Source organism: Macaca nemestrina, chromosome 6, assembly GCF_043159975.1.
Source record: "Macaca nemestrina isolate mMacNem1 chromosome 6, mMacNem.hap1, whole genome shotgun sequence".
In the NCBI taxonomy this organism is placed as follows: Eukaryota; Metazoa; Chordata; class Mammalia; order Primates; family Cercopithecidae; genus Macaca; species Macaca nemestrina.
The window spans coordinates 87224352-87247116 of NC_092130.1; the positions used below are offsets into that span (position 1 = coordinate 87224352).

At 39.3% G+C, this 22765-nt stretch overlaps 1 protein-coding gene and 1 long non-coding RNA gene across 26 annotated transcripts in view; one reads left to right on the plus strand and one right to left on the minus strand.

The window, feature by feature from the left end:
• LOC105491966 (uncharacterized) overlaps window positions 1–18460 on the minus strand; it is a 110312-nt gene extending 91852 nt beyond the window's left edge. For 2 of the 5 annotated variants that reach the window (XR_011624184.1, XR_011624180.1), the window contains exons 1-2: window positions 15465–18344; window positions 2713–14874 (exon numbers count right to left, since the gene is read on the minus strand). This is a non-coding gene — a long non-coding RNA (uncharacterized lncRNA). The other 3 variants (XR_011624182.1, XR_011624183.1, XR_011624181.1) reach the window with 3 other exon arrangements.
• Window positions 18421–22765, plus strand: part of ARB2A (ARB2 cotranscriptional regulator A) — a 481957-nt gene continuing 477612 nt past the window's right edge. For 15 of the 21 annotated variants that reach the window (XM_071097857.1, XM_011758778.2, XM_011758790.3 and 12 more), the window contains exon 1: window positions 18450–18588. The gene's annotated coding sequence lies outside the window, so the exon portion shown is untranslated. Of the gene's footprint in view, window positions 18589–18623; window positions 18913–22765 lie in introns of those variants that run through there. The other 6 variants (XM_071097850.1, XM_071097860.1, XM_071097851.1 and 3 more) reach the window with 4 other exon arrangements.

The following is a 22765-nucleotide window of genomic DNA, read 5'->3' on the forward strand; positions in this document are numbered from 1 at the left end:
TCCCCAGTAGACCCAGGACTGCAGGGAGGAAAAGCAGAGTTTGCTGACAGTTGCCAGCATTGTACCCTCAACATCCATTCTCATTGTTTTTATGAAGCACATGGTCACCCAGAATCAATCGCAATTCCCAGTACTTAGTAGCATGGTAGCTAAGTGTGATTGTATATCTAAGTATAGTCATGTACCACATAATGATATTTCAGTGACCAACAAAATACATACACAACAATGGTCCCGTAAGATTATAATGCCTTATTTTTACCGAACTTTCTCTATGTTTAGATGTCTCTAGTTACACAAATACCATTGTGTTACAATTGCCTATAGTATTCAGTACAGTCGCATGCTGTGCAGGCTTGTAGCCTATGAGTAATAGGCTGTACCACATAGTCTAGGTGTGTAGTAGACTATACCCTCTAGGTTTGCATAACTATATGATGTTCATACAATGACAAAATTACCTAATTGTGCACTTCTCAGAATTTATCTCCATTGTGAAGCAAGTGACCCCTAAGATGTAAACAAAAGTGGTGTTAACAACTTCTGAGAAATTCTTAAAGGAAAATTTTCCTCTTCCTTCTGACTGGAATGTGAGCCTATCGGCTGGAGCTGGAGCAGTCACTCTGAGCCATATGTTGATGGCACATACTAAGTTTGACAGAACAACAAAAAAGTAGAAATCTGGGCCATTGATGATTGTCGAGCCATAAAACTAGTCTGGAGTACTTACGCTCATAAGAAATAACTCCTATCTTGTTTAAGCTGCTGTTATTTGGGGTGTTCTATTACAAACTGCTAAATTTTAACCTCTTTACAAATACATGATGTAAGAGAGAAATGTTGCAGACTACCTTGAGGTTACACAATGCCTTTGAAAATGATATAAAGGCGGGAGGCAGATGAGAGGAGGAAAGGTACACGAGGAGGGACACTGTCCTTCCCAAAAATAAAATTCTTCTGTTGGACATGGGATACCACAGCTTGCCTGTCTATTTTCCATGCCTATATCCTGAAGGGAATTGTGACTACTGAAAAGCCTGATCTGCTGACCAAGACCCATGTTTTTCCTCCTGTTCAGAAAACACACCTCCACCTATACAACAACAGGAAAAGCCAGTCATGACTTACTTTGAAATGTATTTTTAAAAAGACAAATTAATGGCTAGAAAGAGGGATGAATAGATAGATGGGTAAGTGATAAAGCAAGTATATCGCGAAATGTTGGCAGTAGCATCTAGGTGATAGAGATACATGTGTTCACTGCACTATTCTTTTAACTTTCTGTAAGCTTGTAAATTTTTATAATAAAGTATCAGAAGCAAAAGCATTCTAAGTATGAATAAACTAATCAACATACCCATTTTATAAAAATGTGAGCAGAAAACCTAGGATTACCAGACACTTGCAGAAAACTAAGAAAATGAAAGAAAAGTTTAACATTAAAGAGAATAACCAACTTTGGAAGAAAGAGATAATTCAGGAAACAAAAGAAAAGATAAATTTGTGAAAATATTGCAAACACAAAGTAGCATTCCAGCATGGAAAATAAGGAATCATAAAATAAATATTTCTTGAAAATTAAAAATGTAATATCTGAATTGTTTTAAACATTCAGTGACTAAAAACTAACCTGATTATTTGGAATTTAAATAACATTAGCAGATAAAATTTACTGAGTACAAGGCACCATTCTGAGCTCTATATATATTCAAGCCATCTTCATCATTCATGCAGATAAATGTAATAGTCTCCTAATTGTCTCCCTTTTCCTATACTGACCCCTTACAGTCCATTCTTGGAGCAGCTATACGATCCCTGAAAAATGTAATCAGATCATGTCTCTCCTCTATTCAAAGCCCCACAAAAGATCCCATTTCATTCAGAGTAAAAAGTCTTAACAATGACCCACAAGATCTGGTCCTTCTCTTTGACCAATCCCTCTTTCCTCTATGATGAGCTTTTCCACTACTCTTTTCTGCTTTCTATGCTCCAGCTCCACCGGCCTCCTCAAAGCTCCTTGAATATGTTAGGCACACTCTAATCTTGGTGTTTTTGCTCTACTTTTCCACCATCAATTAGTTTTGGCTGTTCTAGAACTTCATATAAATGAAATGATACAATGTGTACTTTTTTGTGTAAGTCTTCATTCAGCATAATGTTTTGAAATTCACCCATTCTGTTGATTTGTTTTTTCTATTGCTAAGTGGTATTCTATTGCAGGAAGGTACCAAAATTTGTTTATCTATGCCCTATTTGTTGGACACCTGGGCTATTTAGAGTTTGGTGTTATTATGAATAAGGCCGCTAAGAACATTCTTATAGAATTTGGTTTATCTATCGGCTTTTTAGCTATATGTCTTTGCATTTTTTTAGTGCTTGCTCTAGGTATTAAAACATACATACTAAAAATTTTATAGGTTGTATAGGTCCATTTATTACTCATCCTACCCTGCATTTTATGATATAGCTTTCATATGCATTCTATCAAGAGACATAATAAACTTCAACAGACAATGTTTTGTTTTAAACTGTTGTATGTATTTTAAAAGAATTAAGAGGAAAAATAATCTTTAATATGTACTGAGATATTTTTAATTTTGTATGCCCCTACTTCCTAAAGTTCTGAATTTCCATGAGATATTATTTGCTTTTTCATTAAAATTTCTTGTAGTACAGATATGCTCATGATGAATTCTGTAATTATTCTCTTACCTGGAAATGTTTATTTCCTTATTCTTGAAGGATATTTTATCAGACACAGAAGTCTGGATAGACTGCCTTTTTTTCAGCACTTTAAAGATGGTCCACTCTCTTCTGGCCTTCACCGATTCTGGAAAGATAGTGATCATTTGTGTCACTGTTCCTCTATGTGAATGTGTCATTTTATTCTGGCTGCTTTCAAGATTTTCTCTTTATTGTTGCTTCTGGGAAGTTTGACTATGATGTGCATAGGTATAATATTTTTTGATTTATCCCTAAGCTCACTTATTCTTTCCTCTGCAATCTCCACTCTGCTGTTAATCCCATCCAGTGGATTTTTTTCAATTTCAGATATTTTAACAGAATTTCCATTTGTTTTTTTAATTATAGTTTTTATGTCTCTGCTGAGATTTACTCTATTTTTATCCAGTATGAACATACTTTTCTTTAAGTCACTGAGCATAGTTGTAATAACTCTTTAAAGTCCTGTCTGATGATACGAACTTTGGATTACCTTGTGGTCAGTCTTCACTCTTTGTCTTTTCTCTTGAGAATGAGTAACGGTGTAGAGGGTCTCCAAGACTACCCTGACATTCAGGGATTAGATAGAAGGACTCTTAGGACCCATCAAGTAGTTCTATTTACTGCTGATTTATTACAGCAATGTAGTGTGGGGTGTGTGTGTTTAAGAAGAAGGCTCATTATAAGAACATGGTATCTTAAAAGCTATTTGACCATATTCAACATCTAATATATTATTGCAATAAATACTGGGAGGTGGAATAAGTTTCTGAGGATATTTTGGAATAATTAGTTCGTCAAAAATACAGATATTAAAGTTTACAAGGGGATTAGAATTAATAAGAGTAAGGGTAATTTTGTAATTATGGAAATTTGTAGAGACCTAGGAATAGGTAAGCTCAGACTTGCGACACACAATGAAGGGACACATGAATAATATCGGAAGAAAAGAGGTACCCAGAAGGAACTGAAAAACTACTGTCTTGATATTCCAATTATCCAATCGTATAAAAATACCATTCCAATCTTGAAAACATGATGTTTACATAATTATTTCATGTAATGTTTTGAATTTTAGTTTCTCTAATATATATATTTGGATGTAACTCATATATTGAATATGCAGCACTTGAATGGGGGACTAGCTATATAGAAAGCCTAATTTGCTACAAGGACACTCCAAACTTGCTTTGTCAGATCTTATTCCCTATCCCAGAATTAAACCCTAGGTATGCATTAATGCTTTCGTGGTCACGTTAGGCTGTCTTAGAATGTTTCATTTTCAGTTATTTAAAAGTTTAAAATGATCTAAATCGTGTTAACTGTTTTCTAGTCATTACCTACGTTGGTCCATTCCTTTCTTCTTTCCTTTCTTTCTTTTCTTTTCTCTCTCCCTTCCATCCTCCCTCTCTGCTTTTTCCTTCCCTCTCCTTCCCTATGTCTCTTTCTTTGTCTTCTACTCTTTTATGCCTTCTATAATTTAAATGAGAATTTTATATCATTCCAGTTTCAACTCTCTCTTAGCATGAAAATTAGGCTTCTTTTTTTTTAACTTTTTATAGTGGTGGCCCTAAAATTTGCAATATACATTCACAATTAATCCAAGTCCACTTTTAAATAAAACCATATTGTTTCATAGGTAGTGTAAATACCTTATAACAGTATTTCAAATTCCCCCCTCCCATAACTTATAACATTGCTGTGATTCACTTTACTTAACAATAAGCTATAATCTAAATACATTGTTGCCAGTATTATTATTTTGAATAGACTGTTATCTGTTAGATTAAGAAAAGAAAAATAAAAGATTTTACTTTTTCTTGATTTGTTCTTCTCTAACTCCCTTCCTTTTTCCACGTAGATCTGAATTTCTGACTTGTGTCTTTCCATTTCTCTGAAAAACTTCTTTTAACATTTCTTGCAAGGTAGGTCTTTTGGTGACAAATTTCCTCAATTAATTTTTGTCTGAGAATGTCTTTATTTCTCCACTTTTAAAGGATAACTTCACTGGATACGGAACTCTAGGTTCGTAGATTTTTCTTTTAAAACTTTAAATATTTCACTGTGCCATCTTCTTGCATGGTTTCTGAAGATAAATTCAATGTAATTCTTATGCTTTTTCCTCTATAAGTAAGGTGAGTTTCCTTCCTCTGGCTTCTTTCAAAAATATTTTTGTCTTTGATTTCCTGAACTTTGAATATGATATGCCCATGTCTACATTTTTTGGTATTTATCCTGTTTGATGTGCTCTGCGATTCCTGAATTTGTAGGTTTGTATCTGTCATTAATTTTGGAAAATTCTCAGCCATTATTACTTCAAATAGTTTCTCTGTTACTGTTTCAGTTTCTTCTCCTTTTGGTATTCCTATTATGCATAGATTACACTTTTTTCGTATTTTTTTGAGTCGGAGTCTTGCACTATTGCCTGGACTAGAGTGCAATGGTGCGATCTCAGCTCACTGCAACTTCCATCTCCGGGGTTCAAGTGCCTGCCTTGGTCTCCCAAAGTGCTGTGATTATAGGTGTGAGCTACAGTGCCCAGCCACACTTGATGTATTAATAATTGTCCCACAATTCTTCAATATTCTGTTCCATCTTTTTACTTATTTTTTCTCTTTGCATTTGAGTTTCAGAAGTTTCTATTGACATAACTTCAAACTCAGAGATTATTCTCTTGGTAGTGTCCAGTCTACTTATGAGCCTATCAAAAACATTCTTCATTTCTGTTAGTTTTTTTTTTTTTAATCTCTAGAACGTCTTTTTTATGATTTCTTAGTTTCCATCCCTCTGCTTCTTCAAGGGCAGACAATTGCCTTCTGTCCTTGCATGTTGTCCATGCCACCCCCGCCACCCATCCTACTTTGAAGGTTAGAAAGAGCTGGAATTGAGTATTTCCGTTCTTCTATGTTGGGAAGCCTCTGATAAGCCCCCAATCAGGCTCTGATAAAATAATTTCCCTTAAAAGCATACCTTGTCAAGAAAAACAGAGAGCTCTGGGTATATTTTTAAATAGTTATTTTTCCTTCCCACCATCAGAGACTATTCTCTGATCCTTATAGTGAGAATCTAGTAGGGTGCTTAGAGAGAAAACTCACAAATACTAGATGGCTTAGAGTTTTTAACTCTGAACCTAGTCCACTGTGAGCCTCCAGTAATTTGTCAATTACATTTTAAAGTGTCCCTACAGATATTCGCTCAATATCCTGGCTTTTGCTTCTAGTAAGTTGTAGTTCTCTGTATCTACCTGATGTAGTTTGAATATTTGTCCCCACCCAAGTTTCATGTTGAGTTGTAATTCCCAATGCTGGAGGTGGGTCCTGTTGGAACCAGTTTGGATCATGGGGGTGGATCCCTCATGGCTTAGTGCTGTCTTTGTGATGTAAGTTCTTGTGAGATCTGGTCATTTAAAACTATGTGGCCTCTCCCCCACCCCTTGCTTGCTGCTGCTTTTGCCAAGTGATATGCCTGCTCCCTCTTTGCCTTCTACCATGATTGTAAGCTTCCTGAAGCCTCCCTCAAAGCTGAGCAGATGCTGGCACCATGCTTCCTATAAAGCCTGCAGAACCATGAACCAATTAAACCTCTCTTTTTTTTAAAAAAATAAATTACCCAGTCTCAGTTATTTCTTTATAGCAATGCAAGAATGCTCTAATACAGAAAATGGGTACTGAGGAGTCCAGGGAATTGTCATAAAGATACCTGAAATGTGGTAGCAACTTTGGAACTGGGTAATAAGCAGAGGTTGGAAGAATTTGGAAGGCTCAAAGAAGACAGAAAGATAGAAAGTTTAACACTTTTTAGAGACCAGTTAAATGGTTGTGACCAAAATGCTGACAGTGATATGGACAGTGAAGTCCAGGCTAGCGAGGTCTCAGATGGAAATGAGGAACTTATCAGGAACTGCAGCAAAGGTCACATGTGTTATAACTTAGCAAAGAGCTTGGATGCGTTGTGTTCACACCCTAAGGATCAGTGGAGGTTTGAACTAAAGAGTGATAATTTAAGGTATCTGGCAGAAGAAATTTCTAAGTAGCAAAGTGTTCAAGAAGTGGTGTGGCTGCTTTTAATAGTCTAGCTCAGATGTGAAAGCAAAGAAATAAGTTGGAACTTATATTTTAAAAGAAAAGCAGAGCATAAGATTTTGAAAAATTTGCAGGCTCGCCATGTGGCAGAGAAAGAAAAAGCTTTCTTAGGAGAGGAATTCAAGCAGGCTGTTGAGCAACAATTTGCTAGATATATATTTGTATTATTAAAAGGAAGCCAAGTGCTAATATCAAAGACAATGGAGAAAAGGCCTTGAAGGCATTTCAGAGACCTTCCTGGCAGCCCCATTTATCACAGGCCCTGAGGCCTATGAGAACCTAATGGTTTCATGGGCCAGGGCCAGGACCCTGCTGCCCTGCACAGCCTTGGGACACCATTCCCTGCATCCCAGCCACGCCTGCTCCAGTCTCAGCTCAAAAGGGCCTAGGTACAGCTCTGGCTGCCACTTTGGAGAATGCAAGCCATAATCCTTGCTGTCTTCCATGTGATGTTAAGCTTATAGGTGCACAGAATGCAACAGTGAAGAACACTTGGCAGCTTCCACCTACATTTCAGATGTAAGAGAAAGCCTGGGTGCCCAGGCAGAAGCCTACTTCAGGAGCAGAGCCCTCACAGGGAACCTCTACTAGGGCAGTGCCAACGAGTAATGTGGGGTTGGAGCTTCCACACAGAGTTCCTAAGCAGAGACTGACTAATAAAGCCATGAGAAAGGGGGTCACCCTCTTCCAGACCCCAGAATGGTAGATCCACTGTTAGCTTGCACCTTGCACTTGGATAAGCTGCAGGCATTCAACTCCAAACCATAAGAGCAGCCCTGGGGACTGAACCCTGCAAAGCCACAGGAGAGGAGCTGCCCAAGATGCAGGACATGGAGTTAAAGAAGACTATTTTGGAACTTTAAGATTTAATGACTGCCTGCTGGGTTTGAACTTGCATGTGGCCTATAGCCCCTTTCTTTGGGCTGATTTCTCCCTTTTGGAGTAGGAATATTACCCAATACCTCGATTATATCTTGGAAGTAACTCACTTGCTTTTTATTTAACAGGCTCATAGGTGGGAGGGAATTGTCTCAGATGAGACTGGAGACTTTTTTGTGGGGGCGTGGGGTAGCTGGAGTTCAGTGGCATGATCTCGGCTCACTGTAACCTGTTTCTAGGCTTCAAGTGATTCTCCTGCCTTAGCCTTCCAAGTACCTGGGATCACGGCATACACCACCATACTCAGCTAATTTTTGTATTTTTAGTAGAGATGGGTTTTCACCATGTTGGCCAGGCTTGTCTTGAACTCCTGACCTTAAGTGATACACCTGCCTTGGCCTCTCAAAATACTGGGATTATAGGCATAAGCCACCGTGCCCGCTAAGACTTGAGACTTTTGAGTTAATGTTTAAATAAGATTTTGGGGGCACTGTTGGGAAGGCATGATTGTATTCTGCTAAGTAAGAAGCACATGAGATCTGGGAGGGACCAGGGGCAGAATGACATAGTTTGGATATTTGCCCCTGCCCTTATCTCATGTTGAATTATAATCTGCAATCCTGGGGGTAGGACTTCGTGGGGTATGTTTGGATCATGGGGGCAGGTCCTTCATGGCTTGGTGCTGTCCTTGTGATAGTGAGTTCTCATGACATCTGGTCATTTAACAGTGTGTATCACCTTCCATCACCTCTCTCTATTGCTCCTGCTTTTGCCATGTGATGTGCCTGCTCCCCATTTCACCATCTGCCATGATTGTAAGCTTCCTGAAACCTCTCTAGAAGTCAACCAGATGCTAGCACTATGCTTCCTGTAAAGCCTGCATAACCGTGAGCTGATTAACCCTCTTTTCTTTATAAATTACCCAGTCTCAAGTATTTCTTTATAGCAATGCAAGAATGGTCTAATACACTACTGGTCTGTCTAGTTTAGAGGGCAGTAGTTTGCCTTGTGACATTAATTCTCTTACAGATCTAAGAATACTTGTTGATTTTCAGTTTGCTCAGCTTTTTCTTGTGAAGATGAGCATGACACACATCCAAGCTCCAGGCTCTTTACATGAGCTGGATTGGAAACTTTCCATTACTTTGAAGTGTCCCTTTTCCAGCATAGGTCTGACCCACAAGTATGCTGGAAAGAAGGGGACATCATCTCTCTTGTCTTTTCTTTTATTGAGATAGGGTTTCCCTCTGTTGCCCAGGCTGGGGTGCAGTGGCACAATCAGGGCTCACTGCAGCCTTGTCTTCCAGGGTCCAAACGATCCTCCCACCTCAGCCTCTGAAGTAGCTGGGACCACAGGCCTGTGCCACCATATACAGGCATGTGCCACCATATCCAGCTAATTATTCTTTTTATTTTTGTAGACACTGTATCTCCCTATGTTGCCCAGGCTGATCTTGAACTCCTGGGCTCAAGCGATGCTTCTACCTTGGCCTCCCAAAGTGCTGGGATAACAGGTGTAAGCCACTGGGCCTGGCCCATGATCTGTTTTGTCTCAGTTCCTCTACCTTTTACTTCCCCTGGTCCTACACTCATCCTATTACTGTGTGGTCCTTCGGGGTCGGCTCAGAGATGGGAGAAAAAGGCTATTATAAATTGGAATTGTTGTCCTCTCTGTAGCAAATGCCCAAATACTGGTGCTGCCATTAGGCACTTTAGTATAATTTTGGAGATTCATCCAAAATGCAGGAACTCAAACACTGATATTCCCTGGTACGTGGGATGAATGTCCCAGTCAGCATCTCACAATTCCCATGGATCTCCTCTTCTGGTGGCGTACTTCACACAACCTCATTCTGCTGGCTGGTTTGCTTCTCCTTTCTTTCTATTAGATTTGATTCTCTTCTTTTTCAAAAATAATTGTACTTCAGTGTTGTGGGTTTAATTTTATCTTCCACAAAAGATACAGTGAAGTCTTTCCTAATCCCCACTACCTCCGAATGTGACCTTATTTGGAACTAATGTCATTACAGAGGTAATCAAGTTAAAATAACGTCATTAAGGTGAGACTGAATCCAATATGACTTGTGTTCCTATAAAAGGGAAAACTTTTGATGTAGAGACAAGCACACAGGGAAAGTGCCAAGTGAAGATAAAGGCAGAAATCTGGGTGATGAATCTACAATCCAAAGAACAGCAAAGATGGCCAGCAAACTACCAGACGGTAGGAGAAAGGCATGGAACAGATTCTCTCTCACAGTCCTCAGAAGGAACCAGCCCTGCCATGACCTTGATCTTGGATTTCTGGTCTTCAGAACTATGAAAAAATGAATTTCTGTTGTGTAAGTCACTCAGTTTTTAATACTTTGTTATGGCAGGCCTAGAAAATGAATATACCCATCCATGTATGATCATGTCCACTAGCTGTTGGGAAAACATGACAGTTCTTATCTCCTTACTCTGTCATCAAAGGTATCCTCAGTCAGTCTCTTGTCTTTAAATACTTTTAGGAAAGAGCCAGGTACTTGACTTTGAGACTGCCATTTACCAAACTCCAAGGTTATTGGCCAAGTGCTTTCTCCATTCTTTCAAAACAGTCTTTTACCATCTGCTGACTCAGTGGAGGCATGAGGTAGCAAAGGGCCAGATCATGCAGGACTTTATAGACTTATAGAAATGGTTTTGGATTTTATTCTATTTGAGTAAGGAAACTTATTAAAGATTTTGTTCAGGGAAGCAACAAGTTCTGGCACAAATTTTTAGAAGATTTCTACAGCTGCCAACTGGAGACTAGATTGTAGGAAGGCAAAAACAGAAGCATGTAGAACAACCAATTACAGCATCTATTGTGGACTAGAATGGTTGTAGTAGAGATGCTGAGAATTGGATAGATTTAGGTTACCTTTTGAAGAGAGAGGCAACAGAGTTTCCTGAGGAATTGTGTGTAAAATGTGAGAGATAAAGAATCAAAGGACAACCTGAACAACTGTAAGAATCCATGTGCCATTTAGTGAGATGAAGAGGTATGCAATAGGAGTAGCTTTTGGAGGTAGAAAATAAGTCTGAAATGCATGTTGAATATTTTAATAGATATGTTGAATAAGAAGTCAGATATATGAATATGAAAATCAAAGAAATCAGGGCTGGATATGGATATTTGGAAGCCATCAGCGTTGTGATGCCATATAACAGTGAAGGGAGTGGACTGGATAACCTCAGGAATAAAGGCAGATAAAGAAGGGAACACATCTCAGGCACATTAACATCTAGACATCAGGAAGAATCCAGCAAAGGAAAATCAAAGAACTCTGTAATTTCACAAATATCAAATGAAGAAAGTGTTTCAAGTTTTAAGAAGGAGGATGTTAAATTGTGTTAAATGCTGCTGAATGGTTACAATAAAGACTGAGTTGCCCACTGGATTTATCAGAATTGTTTAAATTCTCAGATATCTGCACACAAACTCTTCTTTAGCTCTAACATTTAAATTAGTTCAGAAGTCTCACATTCAAGTGTGCATAAGAACTAAAGATCTAGAGTATAAGCGTAACTTTATGTATTCTGACTTTGTGAGCCATTTAGGGGATTTTCATAGTTATTTTTTATCATTAGGGATTTTTATCATAAAGGCTCAGTTTAGAAACAAATCTCTGTTAGGGATGCAGCTACAGCTTTCTACAGCTGTTTCCAGCCTATCCAATTACTATTCAAGAGATTAGAAAAAGATCACGGTCACAGAGCCTATCCTTTACATATTTCCTCTTTGTTGTTTTATCTTTACAGAGCTCACAAGAAAGCTCACACTATTTTTATTCTCTCTTTCCATAAAGGAATGGTGAGAAGAAATTTAAAGGAAAGACACTAAGTAGAAAATGGAAAGGTTCTATAGGGCTAAACTGAAGAAAACTGGTATCTGTACTACTTAAAACTCATCACCTATTCCTGATGATTTGAGTAGTATGACAGAGACTTAATTATCATTTGTCTTTTCCTTTGCCTACCATCTCTCATCCAAATAAAACTTATATAGAAAATATAATGTGAAATGTGAAATATTGTATAGTAAAGAATTTGGCCTTTCCTAAAGAGAGTTCTGGCCTGTGGCCTCAGATTCTGGGAAATAACCTATCACATCTGATAAAAGTGTCTTTGTTTAGGAAAACTGCCTATGTCCAACAGTTTTACTGTAGAGGCTACCCATGCTAGAAAGACCAACCACATGACTTAGAGGCTTTGGGTCATGTATCATCTGACCTGGAGACTGGGTTCCATATGGGCAATGGATCAGTGATGCCTCCATAATGGAGCCCCTCAAAAATTCTGAATGTTGAAGCTCTGGTGAGCTTCCCTGACTATTCCCATTTAGAAAAATAAGTGCAGCTCACTGCCAGTGCTCATTTAATTTTACATAAACATGCTCTTTGAGGCTGAAGCAAATCTGACTGATTTTCTATGTGAAAAATTAAATATGAAAACTGTTCTTGGAGTTATTTCTAAATGGAACTAACATCAGAATAGTCTGAATCATCAGAATCGTCTCTTTCAGAAAAATCGGATTCATCAATTGAATCTTCAGCCAACAACTGTTTGAGAATGATGTTAACATCATGTGTAGAAATGCTACGTTTTCTAGGATTTGACATTTTCAGCAATAGAGAATTACTATATTTGCAAATGGAAATGCCACTACTAAAATCCGAATACTATAAATAGAATGTCTTTTGTTTCAAAAGTTGATATACTAGAGTGACATGAAAATAATAATAAAAGCAAGATATTTCATGGCAAATGCATTAGTCCATTTTCATGCTGCTGATAAAGACATACCAAAGACTGGGCGATTTACAAAAGAAAGAGGTTTAATGGACTTACAGTTCCACATGGTTGGGGAGGCCTCACAATCATAGTGGAAGGTGAAAGGCACATCTCACATGGCAGCAGACAAAAGAAGAGAACTTGTGCAGGGAAACTCTTCTTTTTAAAACCATCAGATCTCATGAGACCTATTCACTATCGCAGTAACTAACAGCAGGGAAAGACCTGCCCTCATGATTCTATTACCTCCCACTGGGTCCCTCCCATAACACATGGGAATTCAAGATGAGATGTGGGTGTGGGCACAGCCAAACCATATCATTCTGCCCCTGGCCCCCTCCCAAATCTCATGTCCTCCTATTTCAAAACCAAGCCAACAGTCCCCCAAAGTTTTAACTAAGTTTAGCATTAACTCAAAAGTCCACAGTCCAAAGTCTCATCCAAGACAAGGCAAGTGCCTTCAGTTTATGAGCCTGTAAACTTAAAAGCAAGTTAGTTTTTCCTACATACAACTGGGGTACAGCCATTGCGTAAATACAGCCATTCCAAATGGGAGAAATTGGCCAAAACCAAGGGGTTACAAGGCCCATGCAAGTCCAAAATCTAGCAGTTAGTCAAACCTTAAAAGCTCCAAAATTATCTCCTTTGACTCCATATCTCACATTCAGATTACAATGATGCAAGAGGTGGGTTCCCATGGTCTTGGGCAGTTCTGTCCCTGTGGCTCTGGAGGGTACAGTCTCCCTCCTGGCTGCTTTCATGTACTGGCATTGAGTGTTTGCAGTTTTTCCAGGCACATGGTACAAGCTGTTGGTGGATCTACCATTCTGGAGTCTGGAAGACAGTGGCCCTCTTCTCAAAGCTCCACTCGGCAGTGCTCCAGTAGTGACTCTGTGTGGGGGCTCTGACCCCACACTTCCCTTTGACACTGCCCTAGCAGAGGTTCTCCCAGAGGGCCCCACCCCTGTAGCAAACTTTTGCCTGGGCATCCAGGTGTTTCCATACATCCTCTGAAATCCAGGTGGAGGTTCCCAAACCTCAATTCTTGATATCTGTGCACCCATAGGCTCAAAATCCTGTGGAAGCTTCCAAGGCCTGGGGCTTCTACCCTCTGAAGCAAAAGCCCATGCTTTTTAGCTTGACCCTTTTTAGCTATGGCTGGAGTGGCTGGGATGCAGGGCACCAAGTCCCTAGACTGCACACAGCAGAGGGACCCTGGGCCCCACCCATGAAATCATTTTTTCCTCCTAAACCTCTGGGTCTGTAGTGGGAGAGGCTGCCACAGAGGTCTGTGACATGGCCTGGAGACATTTTCCCCACTGTCTTGGTGATTAACATTCGGCTTCTCATTACTTATGCAAATTTCTGCAGCCAGTTTGAATTTCTCCTCAAAAAATGGGATTTTCTTTTCTACATTGTCAGGCTGCAGTTTTCCAAACTTTTATACTCTGTTTCCCTTTTAAACTGAATGCTTTTAACAGCATCCAAGTCACCTCTTGAATGCTTTGCTGCTTAGAAATTTCTTCTGCCAGCTACACTAAATCATGTCTCTCAAGTTCAAAGTTCCACAATTCTCTAGGGCAGGGGCAAAATGCTACCATTCTCTTTGCTAAAACATAACAAGAGTCACCTTTGCTCCAGTTCCCAACAAGTTCCTCATCTCCATCTGAGACCACCTCAGCCTGGATTTCATTGTTTATATCATTATCAGTATTTTGGTCAAAGCTATTCAATAAGTCTCTAGGGAGTTCCAAAGTTTCCCACATTTTCCTGTCTTCTTCAGACCCAAACAGATCCAACATACTCAAGACTGGGCAATTTACAAAAGAAAGAGGTTTAATGGACTTACAGTTCCACATGGCTGGGGAGGCCTCACAATCATGGTGGAAGTTGAAAGGTACATCTCACATGGCAGCAGACAAGAGGAGAGAACTTCTGCAGGGAAACTTCCCTTTTTAAAACTATCTGATCTCGTGAGATGTATTCACTATTACAAGAACAGCAGGGAAAGACCTGCCCCCATGATTCAATTAACTCCCACTGGGTCCTTCCCACAACACATGGGAATTCAACATGAGATTTGGGTGGGGACACACCAAACCATATCAGCAAAGCAATCTCAAGGTAAATGCTGCAGCTGCAAGTGCCACTCGCAAATATTCTTGGGGCAAACAGGAAAAGGGTTACTGGAATTCTACATTGCATATTGTCAAGCGTGGATTTTGGGAGAGTAACATGTCTTGACTCCACTGGGAGAGTACAGCAAATAATGGGAGAGTACAGCAAAAGTGATGTGTTTGGTACCCTCCTGGACACCGCCTTACGTGCTTCTTCCCTTGGCTGATATCAGTCTGTATTCTTTCCTTGTGATAAATGGTAACTGTAAAGATAACAACTTTCAGTGAGTTCTGTGAGACCTTCTAGCAAAATTTCAAACTTGAGGGTGTTTCTGGGAACCCTCCAAACTTGCAGTTGGTGTCAGAAATGAGGGACGCCTTGGAGACTGTGCCCTCAAACCTCACAGGTTGTCTAACTCTAGGTAAATATATCAACCTACAAATTGTCTCCATCACAAACTAGAGGCTGCTTTATGTTTTTTGTTTGAAATTCTCTTAAAGTATGTTTTGAACATTGATATGTTATCTTTTCTCATTAAAAAAAAAATTCCAGGCATAATGAAAAGTGTGTTCTTGAGTCTAACTCAGCTTTTTTTTCCTAGCTTCTAGATGGAAAACACAAGTGATAGGGGGTTGATTTCAAGTAATAATCATTTTATTGGAAGGGTCATTAGAAATTAGTTGGTTATATGATTCTACTTTTTGGGCTTTGAATATAAACTGAATCTAGAAGGCAGAACTTGTTGTAATTACTATGCCACACTTCACACATACTGTCTTAGTCCATTTTCTGCTGCTGTAAGAATACCACAGACTGGGTAATTTATAAACAAAAGAAATTCATTTGACTTACAGTTCTGGGGACTGCGGAAGTCCAAGATCCAGAGGCTGCATCTGGTGAAGGTCATTTTGTGGCAGAAAGCATCACATGAGGAGAGAGGCTGAGACAAAGTAGTGACAGTGCACAAGACAGAGAGAAAATGGGGGCCAAATATATCCTTTTATCAGGATCCTACTCCCATGATAAGTAATCCACTCCCACAGTAATGGCATTCAACCCTTCATGAGGGCATAGCCCCTATGGTCTAAATCACCTCTTTAAGGCTTCACCTCTTAATATTATTACAATGGCAATTACATTTCCAACACATGAATTTTTAGAGAACACATTCAAACCACAGCACATACCTGCTTGGGCTTGGGCAAGGGCAGGAATGTTACTTGATTCTCCAAATTTAAGTCAGCATCCAGACCTCGCTCTAATAGAGTTGGTTAATTTGGACACAGCTTTGCCCTTAGCATCTAATTAAGAATATTTTCCTTAATGGATATTCTTGAACTGCCAAAATGTTGGCACTGAGCCCTAGTCATGATAAGTAGGTTTACATTTTATTTTTAACTTAAATGAACAACATGTAGTCTTGATAGTATTTTTGGAGGTGTCCGTCTGCTGTATGTCACTGAAATTATTTGATGTGAAGGGTCGGAGTAGATTGATAAAAAGATAGATTCCGAAGGAAGTGGTCTGGAATAGGAGGAGGATATGCCAAATATGGTATAGGAACATTTCTTTGATCATCCTAGTGATCAAAGATGGACCAGCTGTTAGCCAGGAGGGAACAAATTTCCTTTCCTTTTTCCTTGTCTTAGTAGCATTTTAAAGTGCAAGAGAAGAGAGGTGGGGAGAGAAACTGAAGTTTCTGGCTTCCCTAGAGATGTATAAATTAAAACTATAAATAAACTAACTTGTACAGTTTAGATGACTATGGTTACAATGAGGGGAAATTTTTGTACTTATACCGTGTAGTCATCATTGTAATGGTTTCTGCTACGCTACACATGGGCTCTTGTAATTCTAACAAAACATCTAAGCCCACACGCAATTTTTGTTGCTTTCCCTCCTTTCTCCTCACAGATATCCAGAAGATATTTTTTGTGGTCAGCTGAGGCAGGAGTTTACCACTTAGGGTAGAGTAAGGAGAGAAAAGGACTCACTCTGTTTTAGCACATAACCTCCTCATTCTTGATTTTGACATCTTAGGCAGGATTGGACTTGAAAGGATATTTACTCACTGGCTGTTGTCATACAGCGGATTAGTTTCTTTTGCTGAAAAATAACTCCAAAATTTACTGGCTTAAAGTAACAAGAATCATTTTCGTTCCCTCTAATTGTTTCTGTGGGTCAGGAATTCAGAACTGGGCACAGTGGGGATGGTTTGTCTTTGCTTTACGAAATTTGGGACCCCAGCTGAAAGACTGTATGATAGGAACAATCTGAAGGCTCATTCATTCCCATGTAAGTACAGCTGGAATTGTAGGCTGAAGCACCCTTATATTTGTTCAATAGTTTACTATTGAACAAGGTACCTTCCCCTAACCCTTGAGTGGGCCTCTATCCTGGAAACATTGAAAGGTCCTGTTACTCATCTCTTGACCAATCTCCATGTTTTATGTAAAGATTGGTATATTCTCTTTTTATTCAATTTTCATTAGTTTTCCCACTTATGTTCTATTTCTGTTTCAGGATCCCACATTAAAGTTGGTCTCTTTAGGCTCCTCTTGGCTCAGACAGTTTCTCAGACTTTCCTTGTTTTTCATGACTTTAACTGTTTGGAGTAGTACTGGTTAGGTATTTTGTCTGATGTTTTTCTCATGGTTAAACTGGGATTATACATTTTTGGCAGCCTTATCTTTTTAATATAATTTGTCACTGTTGCAAAAGTTTACCAAAATAAAAATGTTTCCCTCCTCTGTTCAACAGTCCTTCAGTTTCTCCAATTGTCTGCAGCAGAAATTCAAATTACTCAGGATGACATATAAAGCTTTTCAGAATCTGGCTGTTGCCTTCCTCTTCAGTATAAAGTGTCACTCTACAAACCATTCTAGTTCTTTCCCGAAATGAAGCCCTAACAGTCTTGCAATGCCCGAGATTCATTAAAAAGACAAGGTAAGGTCACTACCATCAATGACTTTACATTTTAGGGGGGCAGGGTACATTTGCAAATAAATAAATGAATAGCATTCTACTTTTATGAAGGAAACAAGAAAGGAGTGGAGATTAAGAAGTACAAACAGTGTGGGAGTGAAGTATACTTTAGAGAGTCTGGGATCTCCTCTTTGAAGAACATAACTGTTGGTTTACTTGCCAGCCACCAGACTTTCCTTCTCTTTAGCTGTCTCAGAGGAGAGAATGTCTAACTCAGCTTTGTTTCCCCAGCGTCTAGTTTAGCCTAATTCATTAACAGTTTTGGACTAAATAAATGCGCTGAGAGTACTATCTAAAAATTAAATATCAGTTGCTACCATCCCTCTCCCCAGATTTATCCTTGAAATACCTTTCAAACCTGTTTCTGGAAAAAATATTAATATCCGTAAGAGTCCCATCTGCGTTAAGCATGATGAGAAAACTTTTGTCATTAGGATGCTAGTATTAACTTCCTATTTTACATGTTATAATTCAAAAGTAAATTTAATCTTTCAAATCTAGACCTCCCGGTTTTTCTGGAATTGAATGGACATGGTAAAGTCTGACACACTGTGAGTGGGGGAATGGGGAATTGGCTGTGAGGACATCCTCAGAATGGTTAAAATTCCGCGGGGAGAATGAGGCTTTAAGGTGGACTCGTCCTCTACCGCTACCCAGGCAGACTTCATAAAGAAGGGCGAGCAGAGTCCGCCAGTGCGTAAGAGGACTACTTAATTCACGTGGGCCTCTTTCTCCATGCCACTTAGTACCACAGGAACCTACCTGGGTCCCGCGCCCCGCCTATTTCCGGGTTGTCGCCGCCGCTGCCGTCGCGTGCGTAATGACGTGTCAGTCTCCTGCAGACCCCGGAAGTGCAACTCGAACTTGTTCGGGGCGCGGATCCCGAGAGGGAAAGTCATAACAACCGCACGAGGGAGTTCGACTGGCGAACTGGAAGGCCACGCCTCCTCCCGCCTGCCCCCTCAGCCCTGTAGCTGGGGGCAGAGCTCAGGTAGGACTGCCGTTTGCGGGGATGTGAGCTCCGGGGGCAGGCCGGGTCGAAATCCGAGGAGGGTGCTGGCCTGAGTCGGGCTCAGGCGGGGGTCGCTGGCCCTGGGGCCCAAAGCTGTCAGGAACCACGCTGCATTCCCTGCGGACACCTCTGACTTGTGTCTGGGTCCCCGCTGATGGGCAGGTCCCATGTGCGATTTCCAACCTCCAGTCGGGAGCGACACGTGTGTTGCCTGGATGACTTTCCTTATATCGGGGCGTACGGGATTCTGGGAGTCCCTGGAGACAGAGTAATGGGCCCTCCTCCGCTTTCTTGGGAGTGGAGGTATTGTGGTTCTTGTATTAATTTTTTTTTTTTCCTACAAAAAGTGTTATTAACTGCTAGCGCTTTACCAGAAGTCATTCGCTGCAGACGGATTAAAGTGCAGTTATAAAATGCTCTCAAAACTTGTAACATGCATGGGCGCGGGTGGGACGTTTCTCTGGGATGCAGTATGAATGTATGAATTAAGTGTTGAATACTTTTGACTTTGAAATAAAGTAAGTATGTTTTGGAGGCAGTCTTCTCTTTCCCTCATCCAGGTGTTTAACATATTCTTTTCGTGCTCCAGGGTCTGTATCTGTTGGGCCAAGAAACTCGTTATTTGTGTTTTGGATATGCTGTATTTAATGACATGCAATGTTGCATTTGTCCGTTTCTCCCAAATCCTCAAAAAAGCTGTAGAGGGAAAAATTCTCTGGTTTTTGTCTGCAATAGAGGGAAAAATTCTCTGGTTTTTGTCTGCAAGTGCCTTGTATATTTATCAAAATATCAATGCGATTTTTTAATGCAGTACATGACATCGTTTGTATTAACGCATGCCGTATACTGCGTAACAAATATCACATGATAAGGTGTATTCTTTATCCTACAATGCGAGGGACAGTTACACTGTATACATTTAGCGAATGTAGAAACTGAGTAAGAGTATTTTGGGATCTGCTGGTACCAGGCTTCTTTCAGAATTTTCAACTAGGCCTTACTTCCACTTAACCAGTGAACCCTACACTGAAAAGTTAGGGTGCAGAGTAAGAGAGTATTTTTGGATCTGCTTCATTAAGGCCTCAGTGACAGTGCTGGTACCAGACTTCTTTCAGAATTTTCAACTAGGCCTTACTTCCCCTTAACCAGTGAACCCTACACTGAAAAGCTCTGGATGCTTTCCAGCTATGGCTGCTCCATATGGTAGAATAAATAGTACCAAGGCCAAGAGGGAAACCATGAGCATCCACCTATTTATTCATTTAGCAGATATTTACTGGCAACCTTCAGTGTGCGGGATAGTGTTCAGGTGCTGAGAAGACAGTCGTGAACAAAATAGAAAGTCCTTCTGCTCCTGGAACTTACATTCTAATGAATGGAGAAGTATAATTAACAAGTAAATACATAACGAGTAGTGATTAAGAGCTATAAAGACTGGGTGCGGTGGCTCACGTCTGTAATCCTAGCATTTTGGGAGACCGAGGCTGGCGGATTGCCTGAGCTCTGGAGGTCGAGACCAGCCTGGGCAACATGGTGAACCCTGTCTCTACTAAAATACAAAAAAATTAGCCGGGTGTGGTGGCATGCACCTGTATTCCCAGCTACTCTGGAGGCTGAGGCAGGAGAATTGCTTGAACCAGGGAGGTGGAGGTTGCAGTGAGCCAAGTTGTTCAGATCATGTGCCACATAATTTCTATTCATAATGAGTTCAATTGAGTAATTTGAGTGTGTAATTTAACAATGTCCAAAACTGTAAAAAAAATTGTAAGTGTAATCTGGTAAGAAGGAAGGGCATTTAAAAAAATCTAGAATGTCCAATTGCCCATAAGTTCAAGGTAACAACGTCTTTTTTTTTTTTTTTTTTTAAACTATTGAATGTTTTGTACACTGTCATAATTTATTAGATACTCTTGGGGGTGCTACGTTGAGCTATTTCAGTTATAAATCTCATTTAAATCAATTTCTTTGCTTTAGTTTAATGAATGAAAAATTGTATCACAATTTTATAACTCCTTGGCAAATTAAAATTGATTAATTTACTACAGATGAGATGGCAGATGACTGACTTACTCAAGGTTTCACAGCTAAGTTACAGAGAAATTAGAGACAAAAATGCTATGCTGCTTTCTCTAATATTGTTTGTTGTCTCCATTTGGAGGGAATGATCTCTTTTGTAATATACATAATTGAGATAATTTTTGCTTCAGAGAAAATAACACTGTCAAGACCATCAAAGTAAAGCATTACTGTATATTTCCATTTCTTCATATCAGATTTATTTATTTTTTTACTTGGAAATTGCTAAGAAACTAGATTTTATTTTATTTTTAAACTTTTATTCCTTTCTAACTTTTATTTTTATTTTAGTTCAGGGGGTACATGTGCAGTGACCAGATCGGTAGTTTTTCAATTCTCATCCTCTTCCCAACCTCCACCCTGAAGTAGACCCCATTGTGTACTGTTCCCTTTGTCCATGTGTACTTAATATTTAGCTCTCACATGTAAGTGAGAACATTTTGTATTTGTGTTTTTTTCTGCATTGATTCACATAGAATAATGGCCTCCAGCTCCATCCATGTTGCTGTAAAGGACATTATTTTATTCTTTTTTTTGGCTGTGTGGTGTTCCATGGTGTATACGTGCCACATTTTCTTTGTTCAGTCCATTGTTGATGGGTATGTAGGTTGATTCCACATCTTTGCTTTTTTGAATAGTGCTGTGATGACCATATGAGTACATGTTGTCTTTTTATTGGAATGATTTATATGCCTTTGGGTTTGTACCCAGGAATGGGATTGTTGAGTTGAATGGCAGTTCTTTCTGTTTTAGCTTTGAGAAATCTCCAAACTGCTTTCCACAGTGGCTGAAATTTACATTCCCCCCACCACTGTAAAAGCATTCACTTTTCTCCACAACCTCATCAGCAGCTGTTATTTTTTTACTTTTTAATAACAGCCATTCCAACTGATGTGAGATGGTTCTTATTTTGGTTTTGATTTGCATTTCTCTAAAACTCAGTGATGTTGAGCATTTTTTCATATGCTTGCTGGCCATGTGTATATCTTGTTTTGAGAATTATTTGTTCATGTCCTTTGCCCATTTTTTATGGGTTTTTTTTGCTTGTTAATTTGTTTAAGTTCCTTACAGATCCTGGCTATGGGACCTTTGTAGGATGCATAGTCTGCAAATTTTTTCTCCCATTCCGTAGGTTGTCTGTTTACTCTGTTGATACTTTCTTTTGTTGTGTAGAGGCTCTTTAGTTTAATTAGGTCTTTCTTTTCAACTTTTGTTTTTGTTGCAGTTGCTTTTGGAGTCTTCATATGAAATCTTTGCCAGGGCCTAGGTTCAGAATGGTATTGCCTAGATTTTCTTTTAGAGTGTTTATAGTTTTAGGCCTTACATATAAGTCTTTAATCCATCATGAATGGATTTTTGTGTATGGTAAAAGGAAAGGGTTCAGTTTCAATCTTCTGCGTATGGCTAGGCAGTTATCCCAGCACTCTTTATTGAATAGGGAGTCCTTTTCCCATTGCTTATTTTTGACTTTGTCAAAGATCAGATGGTTTTAGGTGTGTGGCTTTATTTCTGGGTTCTCTATTCTGTTCCATTGTTTTATGTGTCTGTTTTTTTTTTTTTTTTTTTTTTTTTTTTTTTTCCCCCAGTACCACGCTGTTTTGGTTACTGTAGCCTGGTAGTATAGTTTGAAGTCAGATAGTGCGATGCCTCTGGCTTTGTTCTTTTTGCTTAGGATTGTTTTGGGTATTCAGGCTGCTTTTCAGTTCCATATGAATGTTAGATATTTTTTCTAGTTCTGTGAAAAATGTAATTGGTAGCTTGATAGGAGTAGCATTGAATCTGTAAATTGCTTTGAGCAACATGGCCATTTTAATAATGTTAATTCTTCCTCTCCATGAGTAAGGAATATCTTTCCATTTGTGTTGTTTCTGATTTCTGTAGCAAAGTTTTGTAATTCTCATTGTAGAGATCTTTCACCTCCCTGTTGAGCTGTATGCCTAGGTATTTTATTTCTTTTGTGGCTATTGTGAATGGGATTGCATTCTTGATTTGACTCTCAGCTTGGACGTTATTGCTGAAATGCTACTGATTTTTTGACATCGATTTTGTATCCTGAAACTATGTAGAAGTTGTTTATCAG